Below are 12,509 nucleotides of genomic sequence, written 5' to 3'. Positions count from 1 at the left end.
CCGCAGGCCAGGCGTGGCCTGCGGGGTTGAATAAATGGAAGGCGTGCGCTCGGGCACGTCACTTCCGACTGGCACTGAGTGTGAGGCTCACTGGTTGCTGCTGCGCGCTACCACCCCTGCCAGTCCACCAGGCAGGCCCTGCACCCTGCCCCACAACATTGGCGACGAGCGGAGGGGGCCCAACCCTCACCCGTACACCTCAGACCAAGCAGAGTGGTCTGCTCGCTCTCGCGGTGCACACCGCGTGTGACCCGGCGGCTCCACCTGCTTCATGGGAGCCGGCGCGCTCCTCCCTGCCAGCCTCCCGCCTGCTGGACGGTGCCTGCCCGTCACCTCACTGCTCCGTGAAGGGAGCGTATACCTCCATCGACAGCTGTCGCATCGCCGAGCCTCTCGCTGCGACTGGGTGCTGCTTGCCACGCATCTCGCGTGGTACACGAGGCCTCCGCACCTTGCCATTCCTCACGCTTCTGGAGTGAGAAGCGGGAATTCGCCCGGCCTACCCCACATTCCCTATGTGTTTCGTGTTTTCTGGCCTACTGAGGCCAGTGGAGGCCAGGGGGGGCCTGGTGACGCCGGGGGAAGCCGCAGCTGACGCTGGCATCCCGGAAAGTGGACCCCGGTGCAGCCCTGACCGCCCTTCACCTGCCAGCCACGAGGCACGTGGTTTTTGGCGGCAAACACAGCGAGAGGAAGACAGACCGAGCGTCTGCCTACAAAGGTACGCACACTGCCGCGGCCTCGCGTGGGAGCTTGGGTGAACTGGAAGTCTGCCCTACCTACTCTTGGGAGTCGCCACCATGGGGGATGCTGATGCTGTGGCGCCCGTCATTAACATTCCATTCCAACATGCTGCCGCTGGGGTACTACCTCCATTCAGTGAGGCGAGTGATCCGTCCACGGCCTCGCCCCGATGGAAAATTTGGCTGGAGAGGTTAGAGAACTACTTTGTGGTCACGAGGGAGACGGATGACGCAGTGAAAAGGTCCCTACTGCTCCACTACACAGGGGACGAGGTTTTCAGACTTTTCAAACACCTCCCCAACCCGAATGCAGCGACCACCTATGCTGCTGCAGTCACCACCCTCAACAACCATTTTGACCCCCAGTTAAATGTAGACTTTGAAGTCTTCAAATTAGGGCAAGCCCACCAACGGGAAGGGGAATCCATGGACCAGTTCCACACCCGGGTGAGGGAGCTGGCCAGTTCCACTGATGAGGACCAGCCAAGGGCTATACGACGTCAATTGATCCAGGGGTGCCGAGATAAAACACTAAGGGGCCACATCCTGCGAAAACCGGGGATCTCCCTGGAAGACATCCTCATCCTAGCTAGAGCTCACGAACTCTCGGACGCCAGAGGGACGGCCATGGAACAGGCCCTACACAAAACTCCCGCCAAAACTGAAACCATCAAAGTAGAACGTGCTGACGCGGTACGACCCCGGACACGTGGCCAGGCACAAAAGGGATACCGGAGGGACCCGCCTCAAGCTCGCTGCGGGTACTGTGGCCATGAACCCCATGCGGCCAAAGACTGCCCAGCTCAAGGAAAAACCTGCGGGAATTGTGGAATCCCAAATCACTTTGCGTCCGTCTGCCGTAGGAAGAACCAACCCAGGAATCCCAAGAAGTCATGGACGCCCACAAAAGCCGTCCGCCAGCTATCGCTAACAGACCCGCCCCCGGAGAAGACTGGAAAACACCTACCCACAATCTATGACGATTCGGACTCGGAAGACGAGGAAGCGTATGTGATCTCTTTTGCCCGGGAACTGAAGCAGAGACGACGGCCACAACCAACATGTGTGGTCCAAATGGGGGAGAATAAGGTAAAAGCTATCATCGACACAGGCGCCACCGTCAACGTCATGGGGCTGCAACAATTCAACAAGCTACGCCCTCGCCCTGAGGTCCTACGCTCCAAGACAAGAATCTTCGCCTATGGAGCGGATACACCACTACCCCTCAAAGGAAAAATCGTGATACCCATCCGGGCAGATGAGACAGAAATAACAGCGACGGTTCACATAATTGACCGGGAAGCTGACACCTTGTTAAGCAGCCACACTGCTGAGGACCTAAAACTGATCGCGTTTGCTAACCGTATCAGAGCCCATCAGGTGGATGAGCTGCTAGAGCGCTTCCCTGAACTGTTCAAAGGACTAGGTTGCATCAAGTGCGACCCCATCAAACTCCATATCGACAAGTCCGTCACTCCCACAGCCCTACGTCACCGGCGGATACCATTCCACCTTCGGCCGCTAGTGGAAAAAGAACTTGAAAAACTTGAGAACCTGGGAGTTATCGAGAAGGTAACAGGGCCCACCCCATGGGTTTCTCCCATGGTCATAGTCGAGAAGCCCAAGCAGCCAGGCGAGATCCGCCTATGTATCGATATGCGGTTGCCGAACACCGCCATCAGAAGAAAAAGACACTTGACGCCCACAATGGACGACATAGTGGCCGATGTAAATGGCTCGAGATGGTTCTCGAAAATCGATCTCAACGCAGGCTACCATCAACTGGCCCTCGCGGAGGAAAGCCGCTTCATCACTACATTCAGTACTCACCTGGGCCTCCGGCGATATAAGCGCCTCAACTTTGGAATATCATCGGCGGCGGAGGTGTTCCAAAATACCATCAGAGAGCTATTGTCAGGTTTGCCGGGGGTAATTAATGTCAGCGACGACATTTTAATCCACTCTGCCACCGTGTCTGATCATTACAAACATCTGCGAGATGTCTTGAAAAGACTGAGCACACATGGAGCAACTCTCCACAGAGACAAATGCCAATTCTTTCAATCTTCAATTGAGTTTTTTGGTTACGTCTTTAACCAAGAAGGAGTTTAAATCGACCCAAGGAAATCCAAGTCCATAAAGGATGCTCCAGCGCCGAAATCACCAACGGAGGTGAGGAGTTTCCTTGGGATGGCTACGTATTGTGGCCGGTTCATACCAGGCCTGGCAACACGCAGTGAACCCCTACGAGCACTCACGAAAACAGACGCCAAGTGGCAGTGGGGCCCGAAAGAAAATGAAGCCTTCCAGGGTATAAAGGATGCCCTCCTTGAGAATGCAACACTGTCCTACTTTGACCCCGCCAAACGGACCGAAGTGATTGTTGACGCCAGCCCGGTGGGCCTAGGGGCAGTTCTGACTCAAGAACACGAGCCTGGCCAATGGACGGCCTTAGCTTTTGCCAGTAAGGCATTGACCCCAACTGAAACCAGATACGCTCAAATTGAGCGGGAGTCCCTGGCAATCAAGTGGGCCTGCAGTCATTTTCACCTCTACCTACAAGGGCACTCATTCGTCATGGTAACAGATCACCAGCCCCTAGTGCCCCTCTTCAAGGGCACCGCCCCCCATCCACCACCACGCATTGAGAGATGGGTAATTCAGCTTCAAACCTATGGCATGGAAGTGGTATAAAGACTGGGAGCCAAAAATCCGGCTGACTACCTGTCGCGCCACCCGCTGCCTCAAGAACCAGTGCCCGTTGATGATGACTGCGTGGAATACGCCCAGTGGGTAGCACTCACATCCTGCCCCCAATGCATGACCATTGAGGAGATCATGGAAGCGACAGTGGATGATAACCCGTACATGAGGTCGCTACAAGCCGTACAGGAAGGATCCTGGACCAACTACCTACACCCTCCTGACACCTGGACAGCATCAGACAAGGAAGCCCTCACGAAGTTCTGGCACGTCCGCCACGAGCTCAGCGCCACGGAAGAGGGTGTACTGCTGAGAGGAACACGCTTGGTGATACCAAAACGCCTCAGGTACCGAGCCACCCAACTTGCTCATGGCGGCCACCAGGGCTCCACGAAAATGAAGGCACGCATGCGTGAAAAGGTGTGGTTCCCTGAAATGGAGGCAATGGTGGAGGATTACGTGAAAAATTGCATGTCTTGCCAACTGACGAGTGATCCCGAGAGGCCACCCCCGATAATCACTGAGGAAGCAGGCACAAACCCCTGGACCAAGATCAGCTTGGACTTTGGGAGTTTCCCGGGGGAGGGACACACATTGGTAGCTATTGACTCGTACTCCAAGTACCCCCTAGTTGAGAGGGTGCATTCCACCGCATTCACACACATGGGGCCGGCGCTAGAAAGACTGTTCTCCATGTTTGGTTACCCGGCGGAGATAAAAAGCGACAATGGACCACCGTTCCAGGCAGCGGAGTTCACCACGTTTCTGAAGGCCAGAGGCATCACCCACCGACCCATCACACCCCAATGGCCGCAAGCCAACGGGGAGGCAGAAAGATTTATGCGGACTCTCAACAAGATGTTCCGGATAGCGGTGGTAGAGGAGGCCGATCCTGAACAAAGGTTACATGAGTTCCTAAGGGAATATCGAGGAACTCCCCACTGCACTACCCAGAAGAGCCCGTGGTCCCTCATGTTCCAAGGCCGACGCCGAGACCTCCTTCCTGCGGCCCCGGAGCCGGCGCCGGTTCCGGATAACATGAGTGAGACTCAGGAACGTCGACGCCAAAACAATCAGCGGGCGAGCCAGCGGCGTAGAGCAGCACCACGACGACTATGTCGAGGAGATCGGGTAGTCATAAGAAACAGACGCCCCGGAGGAAAGTTCCAGACCTTCTACGAACCAGGCCCATGGACTGTAACGGCCACAAAAGGGACCATGGTGACTGCTAGAAGAGAGGGGGAGGAAGTATCGAGGAACACATCGTGGTTCAAAGTGGTCCCCCCTGGGCCGAGGACGAACACAGAAGACGCGGATGGAGTCAATGAGTCACCCCGAGCTGCGACACAAGAGGAGGAAGGTAACTCAACAGCCGACACCCGAAGGCCAGTGCCGGAGTCTGAGTGTGGAACCTCAACCATGTCCACACCCATCAGGAATCCATCCCGCAACAGAGAACAAGGGCCGGATAACATCCCACGGTACAACCTGAGGCCCAATCCACCCCCAAGTCAGAAATCAAAAGACTATGCCTGTCAGCTGAGACCCTGAAGCCGTCATTGAAGGGACACGCAAGTACAGAGCAATTTATTAAAAGTTGTTGTAATGTAATGGACATTTATGGTCTGGACATTTTGCAAAAGTTTATATAGTTGGATAGAGATGTAGTGCTGTTAGCACTCTAGTGGACGCACGTTGCACGCATCCCTACATCCGCAGGCCAGGCGTGGCCTGCGGGGTTGAATAAATGGAAGGCGTGCGCTCGGGCACGTCACTTCCGACTGGCACTGAGTGTGAGGCTCACTGGTTGCTGCTGCGCGCTGCCACCCCTGCGCAAGCGACCAGTCCACCAGGCAGGCCCTGCACCCTGCCCCACAACAATATTGAATAGCTCTTTGCATTTGTTCCTCTTCATTACCGCATCATAACTACACTTTTTAAAACTCAGCTGGACTGGGACAGTGTTTCACTTCTTTTCTTTTGTTCACATCGGCTGCTAAGAGTTCATCATGCCTGATCCTCTTCATTAGCTGCGCGCCCGCCCACGTTACGTTTTATTTCTATACATGACTGGTGCGTATGTGTCTTTCTTAAGTTCACAGCGTGGCTGTGGGGATGTTTTAAATTTTCTTCGCCCTGCTGCTGCACCAACGTTTCATTTCCCCACCGTGCTCGGCCAGCTTCTCAAGTGGAAATCGGACTCCATTCCAGACTTTCTCCCTTGCCCCTCTCTGCTGGGCGGTCGGAGTGTCCTGCTGTCTAGGTACACATGTGCTAGTGTCTGCCGAGGAGGAGCAGCCTATAAGTGTTAAGCGCCGGGACCCCCACCCCTTTACTAACCACCACAGCAACCCCCGGACCAAGAAACCTTACTCCTTTTAATTTGGCTTCATCCTCCGCCCCCCATAGGTTGCGGCCAGGCCTCAAGGAGGAAATGCCAAGAAAAGGAAGCTCTGCCAGGATCTTCTTGCACCAGGTCTAAGGATCTCAGGCATGTGTTGTAGGCGGGAATGGGAACAGGAGGGTGTTGGGAACACTGTATATTGACACGAGCAGACACAAGCATGAATCTTTGTCCTAGGTCGTGACTGACTCGTGTCATTTTGAGAATGTTATGTTTCAAGCGAAACTGGAAGGTTGGGGGACGGGCGGATGGGAGGTTAAGGCATTCTTCACTTGAACTTGTTTACGAGCAGACGTGTCAATAAATCATGTTGCTTTCACCACCGAATCTGTGCCTTCTTTTATGGACTCTGCGATTTCTTGATACTGGCTACGAGGATGGGATTTTCTTATATTCATCCTAATATTCTTTTTAAACTAATTTTATTTTTAATCCTGGAAGTGGAACACTTGGATCGTGAACGGACGAAGAGTTCAGTTTTCGCCTTGTCCCATTTGAAGCGGAAGGATCGTTGTGCCTAAGGATTGACTTTTTGTTTATTTTTTTTGTTGAAGAAAGCAAAAAGGAGAACTTTCTTTGTTTTCCGTTTCATTACTGCATCTTTCAACCAGCTCAGGAGTTCCATCCAGCTTTCGTAACCAGCCATGGTTTGGAATTCCGGAAGAGTTCTTAGTCATGCAGCATTGATGACGCTGACATGAACGTGTGCCCTCACACAACGTAAAGCAGCGTAAACTCCATCTTTGTATCCAAGGTATCCTGGCAACAGTTCATTTTCACAGGAACTTAACACGGAGCTGCAGCATCGGAATTTGGACGCACAAAAGACTTATTGTGGTAACTCTTTATTCATCAGTGACACGCACACCGTGTGTCATACATATTTACATATATAAATATTTGTTATATTACATTTATACAAAATATATATATATTATTTTTTTTTCTTTCACCTATTCAACATTGGATTACATGTTTTCAGTGTTCTTTATTATTGCGTGATTTTGATTGCTACCTTACCTGTTTAATCCACCATGTCACAGGTATTGTTCCTCCACCATCATTCTTATCTTCCCCTGGTGATCCGCCCATGTCTTGGGAAATATGGGAACCTGTTTTTTAGCATATGTTGAGGTGTTGGAGGGTGAGGAATGTGAACCTGAGAGAAAACTTTCTCTTTTAAAAAATTGTTTAGGTGGAATTGCACTGAAAGAATTCAAAACTTTACCTGCACTATTAATTCTGGTAATATTAATGTATATGAGTATGCATCCTCACAACTTAATCTTCAGTATGGTAAAAAGAAAAACATTGTAATGGAAAGATTAATTTTTTTATTCACGAAAACAACGAGCCGATGAACCTATTGAAGACTTCGTATCAGCTCTTAGATCACTAGCTGTTACATATGACTTTGAGCACATATTTTATGAACAGGTTCTTAGAGACCAAATTTTGATGAGGACAAATAACAAAAAAGTTCAAGAACGTCTTTGGACCACATCTGACATGTCATTGAATAATGCTATTGATATAGCTAAATCCATCGAACACTCAGAGAAATTTGTGAAAGAGATTAGAGGAAATGATAAAAATAATGTTTATAACGTTTCTAAAGAATCTGATATACAAAGGAAATGTTTTCCACAAAGAAACGCCAACTCATCAAAAACTGATGGTAAATTTAGAGGTACAAAATATGAAAAAAGAATTCTCAATTACTCTGCTACATATGTGGAAGCGATGGACACTTAGCTGATTTTAAAAACTGTCCTACAATCGAGAAACCCTGCTCAAAATGCAACAAGAAGGATCATTTCGTAAAATTTTGTAAATCAATTCCTAAAAAAGTGAACTATGTTCATGACTTATGTGATAATGATAGTCCATATGATGACAATTAAGCATGGGCGATTTTTGCGAATTCGCGATCCGCGAATTTGCGGATTTGCGAATTCGCGATCCGCAAAATTTGCGAATTTGCAGATTTTTGTTTTTTTGCGTGTTCGCGGGGTTTTTTGCGTGTTCGCTGGGTTTTTTGCGTGTTCGTGGAGATTTTTGCGTCTTCGCGAGCCGCTTGCATAGCGAAGTTACCCATGCAGCCGTTTATGGGAGAGGGAGAGAGAGATAGATAGATAGATAGATAGATAGATAGATAGATAGATAGATAGATAGATAGATAGATAGATAGATAGATAGAGAGAAAGAGAGGGAAAGAGAGAGAACGAGCGAGAACAAGAGAAAGAAAGACAGGCCGGATCTCTGAAGGGCCAGATTCCTGAGTTGCCCCTACAGAACATACAGCTTTTTATTATTAGCAAAATGCATATGAAAATGGTGCTGTAAAGGTCTCTTTTAGTTTAACCCCTCCTGACAATTCAAAATGGGTGTATTTGCCATCCTCTCCCTTCTTCCTGTTTTTTATATCTGTAAGTGCTACCTGATGAGGTTTAATTCCTTGGACAGGTGCCTCGTTGCCTACTTGTAACTATTCTCTGACCCTGCTTCAAGGGTCAGAGCAGGGTCAGAGAATAGTTGCAAGTAGGCAACGAGGCGCCAGGAAGCAATTAGCAGCAGGTGTCCAAGTTGAAGTTAATTTGTTTGTAACCCTTTTGTAAAAGGTTACAAAGAAATTAGGTTCAACTTTTGCACCTGCTGCTGTAACCCTTGCTTGGCTGAAAATTCGTCCCCGCTGATTCGCGCATTTTACCACGATTTCGCGAGATTCGCGGATCGCAAAATTGCGGAAAATCCGCAAATTCGCCCGCGAAACGGATTTTACGCCCACCCTTAATGACAATGAATATGAAGTCAATACTGTCATTAATATTTGTGAGGGTGGAGAATGTACTACATTTCCTCATGTTTTATTTCTATTGACAATATTATTTTAGAATTTCTTGTAGATTCATGAGCATGGCATACTATTATTTCTTTAAGCATCTTTCATGACAAGTGGCCTATGAAAACACTCTCTCCACCTGATGTATCCAGGGGCGGTGGGTGACATTTGAAAACGGTGGGGCGCAAAGTGATTTGCATACAGCACCGTAGCGTGGGAGCGCAGGGAGCGCGCCCGAACCCCAAAAGGGGGGTTTGGGGGGGAAACCCCCCTCAAGAAAATTTTGAAAAAAAGAAGCAAATTTGAGAAAGCAGGAAGGTTAATAAAGCAATTGTGAAAGTGCAGTAATGCTTATTCAGTATAACCACAGAATGACCATGCAAGGTTCTCCAGCATATTCTAAAGCAGAACAAAACAAAACGCCCACTCTGCGACTTTTCCCACTTTCACTGAGCCATGATGGACTCTCTGCCCTCTTGCACTCTATGGCACCCATGCCCTGTGCACCGTCTACCACTCCATCACACTCCCCCATGCGCATACCACTCGGTTTGTACTTGTAACCCCATCTTCGAGCCTTCATCCGCTTTTTTTGTTGTTGCAGTTTTAATATAGCGCAAACTTGACCAGAAGGTATTGCAGCGCTTTACATGAACACCAATAACAATACACATTATTTTCGATAAACACGGGGAGATTAAGTAATTTGCCCAGAATCACAGGTTGTTGAGCCGAAGCCGAGACCCAAACCTGATTCCCCAGCTCCAAGGTCGGTAGGACATCCTGTCCCGTCACTCCCTCTGTGCCCTCGCTCATTCTATATCCGCCAGGTGCAATATCACACAATCTATGAACTTAAGTTAACCCCTTCTGTCCCAGCACCTTGTCTGCCCCCACCAATGCTGTGCCCGTCTCCCCCATGCTTTAATGACCCCGGTCCGCATGCTAGGATGAGTAGCGCCAGATGAGAGATTCTGAGGAAACTTTTGGCCCCAGCACCTATTCTTTTACAAATTAAGCACTGGATTTGCTAATATCTTCTGTCATGACCCAATGTGTGGAGGTAAGTAACTGACATGGCACTAATCTCAGCTTTGCTAAACGGAAGTGAGATTGCGTTTGCACACCTTCCCTTTACTCAATATTGTAATTTCTGCTGTGACTGCGACATGATGCGTGCAAATCAGCGATGTGCTCGCCCCCACACAGCTTTTATAAAGATATAAGAAGAGGGCAACATTTGAGTCCCCAGCTGCTGCACTGCTGAAATGAGGAAACACTCCTCGTAATTAAACCATACTTTCACATTTTAACCCATGTGATCCATAGTAATCCAATCGGTGTATCCCATCTTCATAATCCATATGCTTCAAAAATTATTTAGTCACTCCAGAGAAAGCCAGATGAAACAAGAATGTTTTAATTCGCATTTTCAAATGTCATATGTTGCTCAAGCTTAAACATAGACATGTGCTTTCAACATTCCTTCAAACAAGCCAGCATAAAACCCAATGCATTTCGAATCCTACCCCACAACCCCTTACATTACAGCTTGCCTGAAATCACACAGTGTTACCTAAGAACCATTGCACCCTTAACTTTCCCTCCCGAGTGTTCATGACAAGAAACAAAGACTGAATGCCGATGAAATGCTCTCCCCACACCACTTGCTGTCCTCTCATTTATGCCAATAAACAGTACATTTTTTACCTTGCTACCGAAGCCGGTGGCTTCAACTACGTGTCTTCATTCTTGTGTAACGTAAACCTGAGCAACGTGAACACCAGCTAATGCCCTCCCTCCTAAGCCGTTCTTAAAGCCTCCTTACACACATATCCCCAAGGAGTCCTTGATTTAAACCCCGTAATCTCCTGCGTTCTCTGTGTTGTACTTTCAGAACTAACATTCCCAACATGCACTAGTGAAGTAATTCTGAATAGTCAATTGCCCTGATTCCCAACAATGCCTCATTGCCAAATCAAGTAAGAATATTGATTAAAAACAATAAACTTTGTAATAAACATGACCTAATTATTAACAATCACAAAGAATCGGTGGTTCTGTGAATCATGACGATGCCAAAATACAAATGAATCGCTCTGTAATGAACAGTCAAAACAATCCTTCTTGAATCATGAAATATAAGTGATGAAACAAAGTAAACGTGATCCAAACTCGATGTCATCTTAGGCACTTTGCTCGAGATCAAGAGATGTAATGCTGTCTCTGCAGTGAAAATCTTCAAAAATTCGTTTTTCCATTGATAAGTAGACTCATGGGGTGCACGCCGGTTTAGGGACAAGATATTAGTGTTTGCTAAACGGAAGTGAGATTGCGTTTGCACACCTTCCCTTTACTCAATATTGTAATTTCTGCTGCGACTGCTAACTAATGGCAGCTTTGTCATTCAGTAGGCGTGTGCATTGTGAAAGGATATTCTCCAGGGAAGGGATAAACAGAAGAAGAGGAAACAAAGCCATTGAATAAGAAGGAAATAAGAGTGACAATTAATCCAACCAATGAAAGCAACAGGTGGACTCTAAGCCCACTGTAAGTTGTTAGTATGGTCAAAAAGAGGCCAAAAAGCCATCTTGGGCAAGTTGAATTGCGGCCAACTTTATCACTGCTCTATGCTGCCTTTGATAGAAGATTACAAAGAATGGCAAAGTGTGCAAGTTTCACAGAACCTTCTGCTTTGTCAAGGTAATCTAGCATAGTTTTCATCCTAAAGTGTAAAGAATACAAATGTTGTGAACAAGTTCTTCGAAGTGTATCTTGACAATGCTTGTGTCTCACTCAACAAGCTCAAAACGAACCAGTAGCTTGCACAATGGGTAAACTGCCCTTTTCTAAGGCAGTGAGCACTCCTACAGAGGAACAAAAACTGTGCAGTTTGTGATTGAGGGTGTTGTATATCGCTCCACAACATCAAGCCCCTTGATAAAGCAAAGGTCGATTATTGTGATGCACAGGGAGCTACTTGCCAGTCCGTCATTGCTGACTCACTGGTTCATTTCCCTGCGTGTGCATTCGGTGCCTCACTTGTCTATGTGTGTGACAAGGGCCTCAAAGGCTCTCTGCCCATCTTCTCATGTATGCAGGTAGTGCCTTCGTTGTTCACTTCCTGCTGTGCTGCAACAATTTAGTTCCAGTCCGTGCATCAGTGGTTCGCGTCCCATTGTGTGTTCAGTGGGTTCACTTACCTGGGTGTGCAATCAGTGCCTCGGTGGTTCACTTCTACGAATGGGAAGTCAGTCGGTCAGTGGTCCCCACATCAAGGGGCATGATTGTTGCCCTCTGACCCCCCCCTGTTTGACCCTCAAGCCCCAGCCGTGAGCAGCTTTCATCCCTCCACGCCTGCCCGCCCGCCTGCACCAGCTCCCTTCCTGCCCCCGAGCTCCCTCCTACACGAATGCTCTAAATAATCCAAAACACCGTAAAATTAAAGCGCAGCCAGCTAATATAATCTCTGAACAGAACAACTTACCTGTTTATACCACACGTCTGGACTGGAGCTGGAGCACACGAAAGAGACGCCGACCGCGACAGAGGCAGAGCTCTTCCTTGACAGGATGTCCCACCCCCACCACGCGCGGCATCCAATGATGGATGCTGCGCAGTGGACCAGCCAATCCTGGCGCTGCATGCAGCGCCAGGATTGGCTAGGGGGTCACATTTGCTGCTCGTCCTGTCGCCCTTTGGAAACCCGGGCTGTGGCAGCAAACAAGCACCCCTGGGTCCAGCTGGGGAACTTACAGTGCGCATGCTTGAGAAAGTTGCCAACTTTCCCAAGCATGCGCACTGTAAGTTCCCCAGC

Source organism: Lissotriton vulgaris, chromosome 1_1, assembly GCF_964263255.1.
Source record: "Lissotriton vulgaris chromosome 1_1, aLisVul1.2, whole genome shotgun sequence".
In the NCBI taxonomy this organism is placed as follows: domain Eukaryota; kingdom Metazoa; phylum Chordata; class Amphibia; order Caudata; family Salamandridae; genus Lissotriton; species Lissotriton vulgaris.
Note: the sequence above shows the minus strand (reverse complement) of the source record.